The 17528-nt window shown below is 41.5% G+C and overlaps 1 pseudogene; it reads right to left on the reverse strand.

Moving 5' to 3' along the window:
* Positions 1–11402: 11402 nt before the first annotated feature.
* Positions 11403–14249, reverse strand: LOC119823738 (annotated as a pseudogene).
* Between the last annotated feature and the right edge of the window lie 3279 nt (positions 14250–17528).

The following is a 17528-nucleotide window of genomic DNA, read 5'->3' on the forward strand; positions in this document are numbered from 1 at the left end:
TTTTTTTTTTCTCATGGTTTATTTTTTTTTATATTTAAAAATTTCCATCTCCTTCCCTCCTCCTCCCCCCTCCCTCCCCTCCTTCTCCCCCTTCCCTCCCCTCCCCTCCACCCATACCTCCCCTCCCTCCCTCTCAAGGCCAAGGAGCCATCAGGGTTCCCCACTCTATGCTAAGACCAAGGTCCTCCCAACTCCCCCCAGGTCCAGGAAGGTGATCGACCAAGCTGAGAAGGCTCCCACAGAGCCCGTCCATGAAGAACAATCAGAGCCCAGAGCCATTGTCCTTTGCTTCTCAGTCAGCCCCCGCTGTTGGCCACACTCAGAGAGACGGGTTTGGTCGCATGATCCATCAGTCCCATTCCAACTGGAGTTGGTGATCTCCCATTAGTTCTGTCCCACCGTCTCCATGAGTGAACGCACCCCTCTCGTTCCTGACTTTCTCCCTCATGTTCTCGCTCCTTCTGCTCCTCATCGGGACCTTGGGAGCTCAGTCCAGTGCTCCAATGTGGGGCTCAGTCACCTTCCCCATCTGTCGCCAGCTGGAGGTTCCCTCAGAGAGGACAATAATCAACTTTATATGGAAAAACAAGAAACCCAGGATAGCCAAAAAAATCTTATACAATAAAGGTACTTCTGGAGGCATTACCATCCCTGACTTCAAACTCTATTACAGAGCTACAGTATTGAAAACGGCTTGGTATTGGCATAAGAACAGAGAAGTTGACCAATGGAATTGTATAGAAGACCCGGATCTTAAACCACAAACCTATGAACACCTGATTTTTGATAAAGGAGCCAAAAGTACACAATGGAAAAAAGAGGGCATCTTCAACAAATGGTGCTGGCATAACTGGATGTCAACCTGTAGAAGAATGAAAGTAGATCCATATCTATCACCATGCACAAAACTCAAGTCCAAATGGATTAAAGACCTCAATATTAATTTGAACACATTGAGATTGATAGAGGAGAAAGTGGGAAGTACTCTACAACAAATGGGCACAGGGAACCGTTTCCTATGCATAACCCCAGCTGCACAGACTTTAAGGGCAACATTGAATAAATGGGACCTCCTGAAGTTGAGCAGCTTCTGTAAAGCAAAGGACATTGTCACTAAGACACAAAGGCAGCCTACTGACTGGGAAAAGATCTTCACCAACCCTGCAACTGACAAAGGTCTGATCTCTAAAATATATAAGGAACTCAAGAGACTAGACGGTAAAATGCCAATTAACCCAATTATAAGTTTCATTTCTGTCCTACTGGGATGCCTTATTCTTGCCATATGTGGCTGTGTAGAATAGATGTTTTCCAGTGTGTGTGTGTGTGTGTGTGTGTGTGTGTGTGTGTGTGTGTGTGTAAGACCATGATTATCATTTACAGTCAAGAGATGGGGCATGGAAACAATGATCCTCTATTGAGGCCTTGTTCGTATAGAATGATTATCTCCAGTCTCTTTCTTTCCTTGTCTCACTCTTATCGCCTACTTTTTTCAGATATGTTCCTTCTACCAAAGTTCCACCATCTTCCAAAACCAGGTAGGGATCAGCTCTTAAAACACATGGAGATAGAGACAGAGCCCCACACTGGAGCACCAGACTGAGCTCCCAAGGTCCAAATGAGGAACAAAAGGAGGGAGATCATGAGCAAGGAAGTCAGGACCACGAGGGGTGCACCCACCCACCGAGATAGTGGGGCTGATCTAATTGGAGCCTGCCAAGGCCAGGTGGACTGGGACGGAAAATGCATGGGATAAAACCGGACTCCCTGAACATGGTGGACAATGAGGGCAGCTGAGAAGCCAAGGACAATGGCACTGGGTTTTGATCCTACTACATATAGTGGCTTTGGGAGGGGGGGGGGAACTAGCCTGTTTGGATGCTCACCTTCCTAGACCTGGATGGAGGGGGGAGGACCTTGGACTTCCCACAGGGCAAGGAACCCTTATGGCTCTTTGGAGTGGAGGGGGGGTGAGGTAAATGGGAAGCAGGGAGGAGGCAGAAATTTTTAATAAAAAAAAAAGAAAAAAGTGGCACTAAATTAAAAGGTCATATGTAGATGATGGACTGGACATTGAGTTTGATGGTAGAGCACCCACTTGAATTGCATTAAAAAACCTAAAGTATATATATGAAGGTTAAATGAAAAAATATATAAAAAATATAAAAAACATATAAATCGTGTGGGACACTCCACATTCAAACCATAACATTATATCCCTGATTCCCACAAGCTCATGGCCATCTCGTAATGCAAAATGTTTTAATCTATCTTCAAATGCTGAAAAGTCTTACTTCTTTCAACTTTGTTCCAAAATCCAAACTTTCTTTCTAGACCCTAGATAATCTTTTATCTGTGATCTTTGTAAAGTAAAAAGCTGTAAATTTTAAATATACAATGACACAAAGTAAAAACCCCTATACCAAAATGCAATAAGGAGGCATAGAAAGGAAATAACAGATTAGCAGTTGAAAGCAAAATTGAATCCAGCAATGTATTCCCCAAAAACAATGCATGCATGTTCAAAATCTGAGACTCCTATCATCACCTGGGCTCCGATGGACCTGGGAAGTCTTGCCTGCCTCTACATGCCTGTTACTGGCTTCCCCAATAGCTGAAATTTTCTTTAGCAGATGTTCCATGTTTCTAGCATCTCTAGATATCTCAGAGACTCCACTGAAACTAGACTTCACCTTTATGAAGTCATTGGGGATCCATGAATAAAAGCTAACCCTGGTACATTATCTTGTCCTAGAAGCTTCCTGACACATTGGTGTAGGCTTGCATGATACATAACTCTTCATTTCAACCTGTTTCTAAGCAATGATTGACAATGACAACTCTGTCATCAGCTGGAGACACACTTTGACCCACTTGAGATATTTTTATGGCTGCAGCCGCCATCTGACTATGTGTCTGAAATCATTTCCCTGGGTGACCATTTTCCAAAGGCACCCTTGATATTTATCTTTTCAGACAATTTCCTCGAAATGCATTCTTTTCGAATGAATTTCAAGTTTCACAAGGTAGAACCTTCCATGGGTAGTCATGTCATTGAGGCACATTTCCTTTTAGTCCAGTGCAGGGTGCCAGGTTCATTTTAACATTTTACTTTTATTTTTAATTATATATAGAGAGATATTTTTAATATATATTTATTTATAAATATAAAATTATATATTTATAAACATAAGGTTTTTTATATATTTATAATATAAGATTACACATATATGTGTGTGTGTGAGAGAGAGAGAGAGAGAGAGAGAGAGAGAGAGAGAGTGTGTGTGTGTGTGTGTGTGTGTGTTAAGTGGCATGTACACTCAAATTCAGTACAAACTGGAGGTCCAAAAGTTACCCTTGGAGGTATCGTATCCCCCGAACCAGGAGTTAATAGTTATTGTGAGTTGCCTGGCATGACTGTAAATAACCAAGTTCTGGTCTTCTGCACAGAAACTCTTTGTTCCTAACCACTTAGTCACCTCTCCAGTCCCCTAACCCAGTTCTTCAATTCTTCATAGAATGCTTGTTCCCCTCTGTATCTACATAATCACAGCCTTTACTGTCCTTGCTTCTTTTGACATTCTGATTTTCTACACTGCTATTAATGTCTCTCATTACAGCAGCAAACTCTGCCATACTGATCCCAAATATTGCAAATCAGTCCCAAGACTAAATATCACAAGGCAAGGTTTATCACAGCAAAAAATTGACATCTCAATTGCCCATTGTCTATTCATTTTTTCTTTCTCATTGTGGTCATATATCTGAAAGAAGCAATTTAAAAGAGTAAATACTTGTTTTGGCTTATGAGAGAATACAGTCTATTATATTGGGGGTAGGAAAATGTGGTAGTCAGTAGATTCCTGGTGGTCAGGTCATGTGGCAACACCAACCAGGAAGAATGGTAACTGTGGGCTGGTAGTAGGCCAGACAATATCCTGTAAGGTTCACATTGACCCACTTGCTCTAGTAGAGTTACACTTGCTAAAGGTTCTACAATCTCCCCAAACCAGCTGGAGTTCAACTGTTCAAACACCTGAGCCTGTGAGCTACATTTCATGTTTAAATCCTATTAGCTGCGCTTCATAAAATCGGGGTCAGGGAGTGGGCAGGGATAGCAGTAGAGAGAGCAAAACTCAATTTTCATTGTTACGGTAGACATTTCTTGTTTCATCCTTTACTCGTTTCTGCTTCTTTCCTGATATAAATAACTATCAAATTATTTTTTTAAAAATTACTAATTCTTTGAGAATTTCATGTTTTGTATTATCATATTCACACTCCCCCCAGCTTCTCCCAAATCCATCCGTTATTGCCTAGCCTCTCAACTTTACGCTCTCATTTTTTTTTTTATTTTTTTAAATGTGCGTATATCCAAGGAATAGTGCTTACGTACACTTGGGGTGTGACCACCCCTGGAGTGTGGTTGACATGGCGAGCCATGCCCATAAAGAAAGTGAACTCTGACTCTCCCAAAAGCTATTAATTGGCAATTGTCGCTCCCTTCTTCGGGGCCATAAGATCCCCCAGCTCAACCTGTTTGGGCGCTGGACCGAGGTGGTGAGGGAGTTCCTTTGTTTCAATAGCCTGCCTGCAGCAAGGTAGGGCTTTTGTCTGGGAGGTTCCTGGCCACCTAGAAGCTCTGATCCTGTATCAGAAGATCCATCAGAGGGGTGAGTGAGTCCCTGACCCATGGCAGAAGCCCGGGAGATGGAACACACACATTCCTCAACCTTCTTTACTTCCCGGTCGTTCTGCAGAGGCTACTCTCCCCGGCTACTGCCTCTATCTTTCTATCCCATCCCAGCTTGCACCCAGGAAACCCATCCCCTCTTCCTCCCTTCTTTGGGGCCATAAGATCCCCCAGCTCAGCCCTTTTGGGCACTGGGACAGAGTGGTGAGTGCAATCAGGCAGGAGTTCCTTTGTTTCAATAGCCTGCCTGCAACAAGATAGGCCTTTTGTCTGCGAAGTCCCTGGCCACCTATTGGCTCTGATCCTGTACCAGAAGATCCATCAGAGTGGTCCCTGGCCACCAAGGGGAACTGATCCTTAACCAGAAGATCCATGGGGGAGCATTCGGAGGAAGAGATGGGCAAGAATCGCTCCAACAATCTGAAAAACAAAATGAAAACACTGGAACCCAGCGAACTTACAACAGGAGGACTTGAACACCCTAAACAAGAAGAAGTAGAAAAAATTAACTTTATGAAAGTGATAGAGTCCCTTAAACAGGAGGTGAAAAACTCCCTTAAAGAAATGGATGAGAAGAATAACAAAAAGTTTGAAGAAATGAGTAAATCCATAAATGATATCCTAGGAAACCAAGAAAAAACAATCAAACAGATAATGGAAACAGTTCAAGACTTGAAAACTGAAATGGAGGCAAGGAAGAAAACACAAACTGAGGGCCAGCTGGATATGGAAAATCTAGGTAAATGAACAGAGACTACAGAAACAAGCATAACCAACAGAATACAAGAGATAGAAGAAAGAATCTCAGATTCTGAAGACACCATAGAGAAAATAAACTCACTGATCAAAGAAATCAGCAAATCCAACAAATTCTCATCACAAAACATTCAGGAAATCTAGTACACAATAAAAAGACCAAACCTAAGAATAATAGGGATAAATGAAGGAGAAGAATTACAGCTCAAAGGCCCAGAAAATATATTCAATAAAATTATAGAAGAAAACTTTCCCAACCTAAAGAAAGATATTCCTATGAAGGTTCAAGAAGCATACAGAACACCAAATAGACTGGATCAAAAAAAAAATCTCCTCACCATATAATAATTAAAACACAAAACATACAGAATAAAGAAAGAATATTAAGAGCTGCAAAGGAAAAAGGCCAAGTAATTTATAAAGGTAAACCTATCAGACTTACCCCTGACTTCTCTATGGAAACCATGAAAGCCAGAAGGTCCTGGATAGATGTACTGCAGAAACTAAGAGACCATGGATGCCATCCCAGATTACTATAACCAGCCAAGCTTTCGTTCACTATAAATGGAGAAAACAAAATATTCCAGGATAAAAACAAATTTAAACAATATGTATCCACAAATCCAGCCTTACAGAAAATAATAGAAAGAAAATCACAAACCAAGGAGTCCAACAATGCCCACAATAACTCAGATATCTAGCGACCCTTCACCAGCACAACTCAAAGAAGGGAAACACACAAACTCTACTACCAAATAAATAAATAAATAGATAGATAGATAGATAGATAGATAGATAGATAGATAGATAGATAGATAGATAAATAACTGGAGTTAACATCCACTGGTCATTAATATCACTTAATATCAATGGACTCAATTCACCTATTAAAAGGCACAGGCTAAGAGATTGGATACGAAAACAGGATCCAACATTCTGCTGTTTACAAGAAACACACCTCAACCATAAAGACAGACACCTACTCAGAGTAAAGGGTTGGGAAAAGGTTTATCAAGCACATGGTCCTAAGAAACAAGCAGGTGTGACCATACTAATTTCTAACAAAGTTGACTTCAAACTAAAATCAATCAGAAGAGATGGAGAGGGACATTTTATACTCATAACAGGATGAAGTCTCATTCTTGAATATCTATGCCCCTAATTTAATGGACAATTGTCACTCAGATAGGGGTAAGACTTTATGACCACCTTCCTGATTGGATTTTGTCTGGCTTGAGTATGCCTTGGTCTTGTGTATGCTGACACAACCACTGTCAATTACGTATATTTCACATGGCTTGTTGTGTTCAGAGAACACTGTTTCTTTGTGGTCACATACTGCCTCTGACCCTTACAGTCTTTCTGACCTCTTTTCCACAATGAACCCTAAAATTTGGGAAGAAGGACTATAATATACATATCCCATTTTGTTCTGAGCAATCAGCAGGTTTATTTTCTGCACCTTAATCAGTTGTAAGTCTCTGTATTAGTTGTCACCCACTGCAAAAGAAGCTTCTCTGATGAGGATTGAGAGAATCAATGAACTATAAACATAATAATAAGTCATTGGTAGTCATTTTAATGTCATGTCCTTTTACTGGAATAATAGCAGTAGGATTTGCCCATGGGTATATGACTTGTCTAGCACAGGTTCTTGGGTCTGATAATGGTGACAAGTATGGGCTTCATCTTGTGGAGCAGGTCTTAAATCAAATCACAAAATGTTTGGTTACTCCCATAACATCCACGCCAATATTTCACTGATGGGTATCAAACCACTTTTTAATGGAGTTTCAAGATTGAATAATTTTTCAAAAATTACAATGGAGCCTACCTTGTCACCTCTCAATATATCCCATACACTTCTTCTCAAAATACTCACTAGAACTCCTATATTTTTGGTTCCTTCCTTAAATCTTGATTGGTTCGTTCTATTATATTTGAAATATTAATTATATATGGAACATAGTGTTTAAACATGAAGGAAAATCATCTGAACCTGAACCAAACTGAGAGCTGTTGACAAATATTCACAAGGAAACCCTGCAATGAGGTTTCAGAAGTAGTAATGCTTTTTAACCTAATTTTATCTCTGGTCTTCATTTATGGAAAATCATACCTCATAAATATTTCATGGTTGGCCTATTACAGTGTTTCCTGTACATTTTTGGTTTTGCTTTCTCCCTTTTTCCTCTTATGCTTGAACCATAGACTAAAGAATATTATCAGTCAGAAAGTCACCATAGGAAGCTAATTAACTCCAGTCTAAATGTATGTGAATACAAATAGACATAAAACAAGAGTGACATGTCACTGAAGACTGTTAGCATATGAACTAAGATAAGTAATAGTATAATATTGCTTCTGGCATCAAACTTTACATAATCATATAAATCCACAGTACTTCAGTACAAATTTGAAGACTGAACACACACACACACACACACACACACACACACACACACACATGTATGGAGATGCCTCACAAATGAAAGTCATAAAGTGCATCTAAAGAAGCCTTCTCTCTTTCCTACTTAATTTAACAAATTCCTAAGGAAACAAAAGTACCTCTTCACCAAATATGTTGATTCTAGATTTTCACATAGTGCATACAACTATGTCTTTTGCTTAAGAAGGAGCACAGTAGGGTCAACAGGAATCGATATGTGATCATAAAGGAATTTATAAAGATCAGTCTTCAATTCTATGACTAGAGTTTGCAGTACTCAGCACAGTCTCCCAGTATTGCAAGGAAAATGTCAAATCATGGATATCAATAAAGATCTGTAAACGAGACTCAGAGACAGTTGGGAGAGGCAGACATTGAGCAGAGAGGAGATGAATGGGAGTCCACTGGCAACTTCACTTAATCATTTTTTCCTAAGTTCTGTTTTATGGCAACCATTTTAATCCTCAACATAAGTTCTCAAGGACAGTATGAGTGTACACCACAGGTCACTTGGCTCCTTATACCTTAGTATAATTACAAATACCACCCTCTTTGTTTCCCAGAAGTGCTCTTGTTTAGGTGATAAGTCATATGGCCATCTTTTAAAATATATCAATGCTTTCCAAAAAGAAAGAAACTGATAGTTCTGTTTCATTACTAAGGATTAAAAAAATTCCAGTTTGCAATTTTCCTTGCCTTGCCCATTTCTGGTGGCATGTCTCCTCAGATCTGGGGATGAAGACAAAATATGTACATACACAAAGCAACTTCATTTAGTGAGTAGAAAATAAAACTCATGTATTTGCAGCGTTTCCTGGACTATGGTGTCATATGTCTGTGAAAACCTGAGGTTAACAAGTAGATGCCATCAAGCTTCGAGCCCCAGGCATACATATATATCAGCTCTTCCACGCAATTGTTTTGTCCACACAGGACCACTCGGCCTTAGTCTCCTTTCATTATATGGAGGACTTGTTCACCTACGCTATAAAAACAACTCTTATACTCAAGATGCTATCAACAATTTACATTTTCAACAGAGAAATTCTGCAAAGAACCAAAATAGAGAAACTTGCAACTATCAGATTGATGCTGGTAATACTTTGGTTTAGCAGTTCATATCCATGTATAGACTTGCTCATCATAGATTGTTTTCATGACTTTAGGACACTGAGCATAGTACATTTATTTCCAACATGTCAGGTTGTTATATTTATTCAAAACTCCCTGTGCCTTTTTTTGTCCTAAAATATTTTCTATGTTACTAGATGTTGAAATTCCCCCCAGTGGATTTTTTTCAAGGAGTGAATTAATAAGCCCTAGAAAGTGTCTAAGACAGAAAGGAGTGTTAAAGAAAAATCCTATATATAGGGCATATATAACCTACCAGATGCACTGAGCTAAATGTTTTCCTTTTGTTTATCTTCTAATTTTTATGAGAGGCTGGTAAGATGATCCTCCATTTTGCAAATGAAGAATTTGAGCTCCCAGAGCAAAATTTTGAATATCACAACACTGGCTGGCAAATTGTTGATTCCAACTAGGACATGGTTGCCCTTTTCAAAAGCCTGCTCTCCAAGGCTGCTCAAATTTCTGGGATTCATAAAGCATTTCCACAGAATACCTTCCTTATAATTTTAATTTTTATTGAAAATCAATTTTTTTCATAACATACAATCTGATCTCTGTTCTCTTTCCCCTAAGTTTTCCCAGATTCTTGTCACCAGCCACCCAACTCCACACCCTTTCTTTCTCTCCCTCCTTAGAAAACAAGCAAACAACAAACAAAATAAAAAATAAAAAGCAGAAACAAAACACCTGACAACATGGAGCAAAACAAATAAACAAAAAGAAAGAGCCAAAAGAAATTTATATAAACGCGGACACAACACACTTGTGCACACAGAAATCCCCACGAAAACACAAAATTGGAAACCATAATATACAAGTGAAAGATCTATAAGGCTAAAATATAAAAGTGTCCGGACAAAGTATTATGAAATAAGAACCATCCAAAAATAGTACTGAGTTCATTTTGTGCTGGCCAACTACTGAAATGCATGGAGTCTGCCCATAAGTGTATTTTGTATCCCCAGTAGATTCTATTGGGGAAAAAAATACCTTTTCTTTACAAGTAGTTATAATGAGTATTTTTCTGTGCCCCGGCTCCCAAATAATGACATGGAGACTTCTTATTAATTATAAAAACTCAGTCAATAGTTTTGACTTGTTATTATAACTTAAATTAACCCATTTATATTAATCTATGTTCTATCACAGAGCATTGCCCCTCTTCCATCTTGCACTTCCTGTTTCCTCTCCTTGTCTCCTAGCTTCTCCTACATGCCTCTTCCTTTCTCTCCCCTGAAATCCTGCCTGTACTTCTTGCATAGCTATTGACTGTTCATCTTTTTATTACATCGTGCACAGCAATAACCTTCACACAGTGGACAAATATCCCAAAACAAGCAGTTGTCAATTGGACATAGCTTCTGACTTAGGGATGGGAGCTTGTTTCTACTTTCCGTCTCTGCAGTGGTACCCTGTTGCCTTAGACAAGTTCAGTCTCTGTGCATACTGCTATAAGTTTATATTGTGAACTCTCTCTGAGCTCATATATGACAGTCTGTTGTGTCTGAAAGACCTCATTTCCTTTGTATCTTCCAAATAAATGGCTCTTCTGTTTCTCCTTACACTAGGTCCCACGAACCCTGAGGAGAAGGATTTGATGGAGACATCCCATTTAGGACTGCGTGTTCCAAGGTCTCCCACTCTCTGTACATTGTCCAGCTGTGAGTCTCTGTCTTTGTCTCCCTCTACTGCAGAAGGAAGCATTTCTGATGAAGACCTATGAGTATAGTAGACTGTCATTAAGAGACGTTTTATTTCATTTTATTCCTATATTCTTTAAGTACAATAGTAGTATCTGGTTTTCCCCTAAGTCACTGATAAGCATGAAGTCTGCCCTTAAGTGTGGTTTGTATCTAGTCTCAGGTTCTTGGCTACCTGTCCAATGTTAGGCATGGGTTCCATTTCATGGGGTAGGCATTATATCCAATTGGAAAGTGTTTGGTTTCTCCCACAACTTTTATACAACTATTGCACCAGGTTATCTTTTTATTAACTTAGAATTTTTAAATAAAAATAAGGTAGGCAGCAATTGAAGAGACCAAGATGGTGTCTACATGCACTTACTCATATCCATAAAAACTATGTACAAGCCAAGCTGTATCCCCTGTGCTTTGCCCACAATGCAGTGCACAACAAACTAAACCAAATCCCTCTTCTTGCCACCTCCACAAACCACACATGGTTTTAAAAGTGGCTAGATGTGGTGGCACACACCTTTGAGTTTGAGGCCCGTCTGGTCTACACAATGAGTTCCAGGGACAGTTAGCGCTTTAATGTAGAGGCCACATCTCAAAAAGACCATAACACAGAAATAGAAGCATTAAAACCCTAGGATGTTTACTACAAAGGTAAATTCTGATCTTTGAGTTGGGCTTATTGGTAGGATTTCTGGTATGGAGCACAGGCACCAGGAGCTCCGAACTTTTTGGATTCACGGCGCCAAGGATCAGCTACAAGCAGGGTGGGAGCATACTGGATGAGAATATCTTTGATCTCCTTCTTTGAGGCCTCATCCACATACTTTTGATAATAGGCCACTAGGGCTTTGGACATGGACTGTCGGATAGCATAAATTTGGGCCACATGACCACCACCCTTCACACGGACCCGGATATCCACACCGGCGAACTGTTCCTTGCCCAGCAGCAGAACTGTCTCCAGTAACTTGTACTGCAGCGTGCGCGGCTCGATCAATCATCTTCAGGGGACGTCCGTTCACCTTGACGAGCCCATTTCCCCGTTTGCAGGGCATCACGGCTGTGGCTTGTCTTCTTGTGTCCGAAGACTTGCACGGACTGCAGCGGACCCTTGCGGGGCAAAGTTGTGAGTATGAACACGAGGTCCTCACCGTGCTCGAATGGTATGAATGATACAGTTTTACAACTTGCTGATTCTCTGCTATGTGAGGAGACAAGCTCTGCCTGTATCTCCCAGAATTTGTTTTTACTTATCCAAGACCTTTTTCCCTAAATCTTGAACATGTTTTTATACCATAAAACCCACTCTTATGAATGAAGTCTTTTGTGCTTTACAACAGCTGAAGTGACATCTAAATTATCTTAGGGCCAGACCAGTCCCAACACCCACAGGCATTATGTTTATGTCAGTCAGACTCCCTAGACCCTAAGTCTTGGTCACTATCTCTGAGTCAACAGTATCCATTCTTGTGAAAGAAGCCAGCTGTAATTTGTAAGGAATCTCAGTGTCAATGTGCCTTAAGTTGTTGTGCACTTGGGACCGAGTTATGTGTCATCTGAATACTTTTTCCAAAAATCATGCTGCACTTAAATATGGCTAAAGTAAAATGTTCTGGGGCAGACTCTAGAAGCCCTGATCCAGCGCTTCTATAATAGAATTGGGCTGATCCAAATTTCATTCTTGTCTCTTCATGGATCACTTTTCCTTGCCTGCTGTGAAGCCTGCAGGGGAATCAGCACAGCTAGTGCTCAAGTACTTCACATAGGGAACATTTCTCTTCCTGAGCAAAGAAATGGTCTTCTTCAAATGTCCTCATTCAGTCAAACTTGTACCGCAAACCCAGAGGTTTCTCTTGATGTTCCTACCTACCCAGAACTAATGAAATCAATCCTTAGCACATATTAAACGAACCTCCATCAAAAAGCTATATTGTACCTTCTGATATATTGGCGGATACCCTATGCACTGAAATATCAATATACAAAATAGGTTTGATGCTTATTGTGAATGAAAAGCAGGAGGTATTTTCTCACAACCAAAAAATAATAATTGAAATATACGAATAAAGCATGGCTTCAAAATGCAATATGTTCTAGACTCTTAAATCTGGAACCGGAAACTTTTCTTAGCTGCAAAGAAACTTGGCTACAAAATCTGGATAAACTCATATTTAGGTAATAGTGTGAGACCATCTCCTGATTTGACAGTTGCACTGTGATACAGAAAAGGACATTCTTGTTTGTGATAAATATATTAAATCTTTAAAAGTAGGACACTGAACCTTCAAGTAGATCCAGAGAATTTGCAAAAACATGAACAGACATAGAATGAGACCTAAGGACAAAGCAAACACAGTAAACCTAAGTTCAATTTGGGAAATCTAAGTAAATGGTAAGAGAGAAGATTTTGTACTACATTTTCAGCTTTCTGTACATCTAAAATAATTTCAAAGTAAAATTTAAAAAATTAACTGTTCAAATACTCAAATGGAAAACACTTTTGGTCTCTCTCTCTCTCTCTCTCTCTCTCTGTCTGTCTCTCTCTCTCTCTCTCTCTCACACACACACACACACACACACACACACACACACACACACTCCCCATTCACACACACCCTTCTTTATTAATCTCTTTAATCTCATCTCTATATACCTCTGCCTCTATATCCCAGGTCTTTAGCAGATGCATATGAAATTCAATCTTTTTTTAATGTTTTATTATTCTTTGTGGATATCGCATCTTGCATCCCAGTCCCACTCATCTCCCCATCCTTCCATATCCGTCCTTCACCCTTACAACCTCCCCTGAAGAAGAGAACAAAAAATTAATAAAAATGAAAATGCTAATTAAAGAGAGCAAAATGCCCCAGTGGAAGCTACAGTGTGTCACCTAGTCTACCCTTTTGTCCAAACAGCTTTACTTGCAAATGTTCACTACATTAAATCATGGGTCTGGTTCCAGGCCATTGGGCTTCTGCCACATTATCAATATTGGATCCTTACCAGGACTCCTCTAAGATATCCTGTTGTTATCCTGTGTCATGGGGATCCTGAAGCTTTGGTTCTCCACAGCTGAAGCCTTCGTGCACTCCAGCAGTTCTTCGTTGTGGTAGATGTTGGAATGGACCAACTGAAAGCCCTGGATCTGGGCCTGTGCGGTAGCTGACTGGTCAGCCCATCTGCCACAGCCCTACTCCTGTGCCACCAGAGCCTGCTTTCCTACACTGCATAGGCGAGGGATGGGGTCAGCTCTCCCATGCTCATTTCCTCAGGGCTGGCTTCCCTCCACCAGTACCAGGCACAGCTCTACTGTGCTGCCTAGGCGAGGTGTGGGGCCTGCTCTCCCGAGTGCTGCGTCTAGGGGGCGCAGTGTCAGCTCTCCTGTGTTCACATCGTCTGTTCACTGGCTCAACCACAGGCATATTACCAGGGCCAGCTCTTCTGAGCTGTCCTGGCAAGATCCCGCTCTCCTGGGTGCTGTAACATTTCTCCAGCTCTCAGGGCTAGCTTTCCTGCCTGCCATAAATGCGACAGGTAGGGGGTGAGGTCATCTCTCCTGTGCCAATGCCACCACATAGCAGACCGGCGGTGGGGGTAACTACCCCAAGTTGACACCCTCAGGACTTTACCTCTGTCACCAGAGCCAGCTGTACTGTGCTACCCAGGCAAGGTGGGGGCCTGCTTTCCCAAGCACTTCAGTCATCAGGGACAAGGTCAGATCTTCCGAGTGTCATACCTAGTGAAGAGAACAGACACTACTATGCAATCCTTGGTCAACAACATGGCCCCAGGCAGCATGCCGTTCCAGGAGACAACACATGGCCTTTGGTGGTGACATGGCCCATGAACATTGATGCAGGCCCCTGCTGTTATAGAGTCACGGACCCAGACATAGTCCTTGACATCCGCATATACCGGAACATCTCCTTGGCCTAGGGTGTCTGTATAGGCCTCACATCAGGCTGATCCTCAGCACTCTCCCATCCCCCGTACCAACTCCCTTCACAGCGCACAAACCCTTCTGCTTACCTTTCTCTGTCATCTATCCACCATGTGCCTGTTCATCAGAGCGGCACCCACCCAGCCCATGATACCTGGATGGAGGTGGGGCCTCTAGTGTCTCTCCTGCTGAATCCATGCCACGGGGCTATGGGCTGGGCCTCTCTGGTGCTTCTCGCCACCATCCTAGAGCCAGACCCACAGGGGTCAGGCAAGGCCCCTCTGTGTCTTGGTGCTTCTACTGCTATAAGAGAGTCTTAAAAGTTACTGAGATTATGCTTTAGCCAGCTTTCTTTCTGTTAATCTAATAGAATATCTGACATAATCCTCATATTTGGCCTCACAGATGGGACGGGTCAATTCTTGTAACTTGTAAAGAGACATAACACCTGTTGGGAATAGGCAAAGGAAGAAAGTTACTAACTCCGTAGGCGAAAGGGAAGAGAAAAGCACCCTTCAGTCCTTTAAGGCTGTGGTTCTCAGCCTATGGGTCACAATCCCTTTAGTGGGTTAAGAAACCCTTTCTCAGAGGTCACTTTAGACTATCAGAAAACACAGATTTTGCATTATGATTCTTAACAAAATTACAGTTATGATGTAGCAACAAAAATAATTTTATGGGTGGGGACATCAAAACATGGCAACTGTATTTAAGGGTCACAGCATTAGGCAGGTTGAGAACCACTGCCTTAAAGAGTCTGCAAAGCCCCAGATACTCTTGTTAGCCATGACCTCTAGAATGTCCCTTCACTTCCTAGTACAACAATCTGGGGGTCAACACATTAACACCTGAGTCTTCATGGGACCTTTCAGATACACACTAAAACTCAGTGACTACAGCCTAACGGCCTATTGAAGCTTATGGCTAAGATCCACTACGCTATGTAGATTTCAGATGATGTTTAAAACATGGAAATTCCACATGATTTTTTTTAAATCCAGATTTCTAGAGTTCTCCTTAAAACTTAGAAAGTTGGCTGATGTTCAGGTCCCTTGAGAGGAACAATCAGTAGCCACCCTTAGATCATACAGATGTCAGTCAGTTCCCCTAGGATGCCACGATTATATTCACTTCAGCTAAGGATTTATATGAATGTCTGGTGATCAGCGCATGTGCACAATTCTTTATAAGTAGAACAATAAATACTTTTGGTTGCCATGTGTTTATCTAAAGTGAGGTGTGAATGTCTCTCTCTACCACTCTGTGTCTCTTTGTCTCTGTCTGTCTCTCTCTCCTCTGCTCCCCTCACACAAACACCCTCCTGCTTTGAATCACACTAGTTTCAAGACCTGTGACTTGACCCACTGTACAGGGCTGGACTTGGCTTTAATGGCAGCATGATACTTCGGCTCTGCAGAGCCCCTTCTCATCGCTGAGCTTGAAGTTAATTCCCTGCTCGAGCAAGCTTGAGGGAACCTTCAATACATCAATACCTTCCAGTGATGAAGCAGATGCTGACAAGGAAGACACCATAGGAAAGAATCATTACATAGATTTCTTTTTTTTTTTTTCTTATTTTCTCTAAAAGAAGTGGGAATCAAATAAGAAGATAATGGAAAGAAAGACGGCGGGAAATGGGAAGATGGGAGAGGTTTATCACCTTGCCTTTGAGCCTGGAATCCATACAAATGCTGATCATAACAGTTTCTTTAATTAGCCTCTCTTCCCCGTGGGTGGAAATGAAAGAAAACAAGTTTCCCAATGATCTTACTGCTCCAATAACAATAGCAGACACTTGCTTAGAAGTTAACACTCTGTGAGAATCTACTTCTCTATTCTTCTACATGTATTAATGTAGTTTTTAAAACAAACCTATAAGACAGGTTGCTGTCAGTACCCCATGCTAGGGACAAGGAATCTGAAACAGGATGTTGACTATTCTGTGCTTGGTCCCACAAGACATTTATAAGCACGGATTCTGGCACAAATGCTCATTTGATCAGTGTACACTGTTCGGTAAAATGACACCAAACCCCATAAAACCGATAACAGACTCTGAACTTATAAACTAGAAACAAAATTGATGCAGCTTCATGTTGTAAATAGAAACCATGACCTAAGCAGAGAGCAGGTGGTTTGAAGATATTCTGAGCCCAGGAGAGGCATGACTGGCTGCTGGAGCTCTGTAGAGGAAAGTGAGGGCTGTACATCCGAATTTGATTCTCTGGGGCCCTGTGTTCTAGAGAGCAGCCCTCTGGCCATGTTTCTGCAGGTTATACCTGGGTCTTTCAGTGTGAACGTTCTTTCAGAAATGATAAACAGTTGACTGGGCATATTCTGTGGAATTAGAAGGAATGACCTAGCTAGCAACCTGGACACACAGATGGCCTTTCAGGAATTCAGCAGCCTTTAGTCCAACAGGTGCCCCGAGGAGGCTCCCAGTATACCATTTGCTTTACTCCGAGAAGCCAGTCAGCAAAAATGCATGTGCCTCTGCTTCCTAAGGAGTCCCGCTCCCTTCCAAGGGCAGTGCTCAGAGAGCACAAGGTCAAGAAATAAAAAGGCAGCTCTGGGCCTCAGAAACTCGACCTGCTTCACTTGCCCAATTTCTCTGAAATTTGACGCTCCGGACACCCAAGAGCCAATCTATTTTACACTTCGTACCATTTTGCTGATTTTCCTCAGTGTATTGGCCTGACTTCATGGTCACCAGGTGTCCTCCATCCTCCCATCAACAGACACTTAATGAGCAGATGGTATAAATGGCCTGGCAGTAATGGGAGGCCTGGGCGGGCGGGTAGAAAGGGGGGAAAGGAAGTCACTGCAAGGGAAAAGACAGCTTGGGTTATTGTTTGTGCCACA

This window comes from Arvicola amphibius, chromosome 9, assembly GCF_903992535.2.
Source record: "Arvicola amphibius chromosome 9, mArvAmp1.2, whole genome shotgun sequence".
Taxonomy (NCBI): Eukaryota; Metazoa; Chordata; class Mammalia; order Rodentia; family Cricetidae; genus Arvicola; species Arvicola amphibius.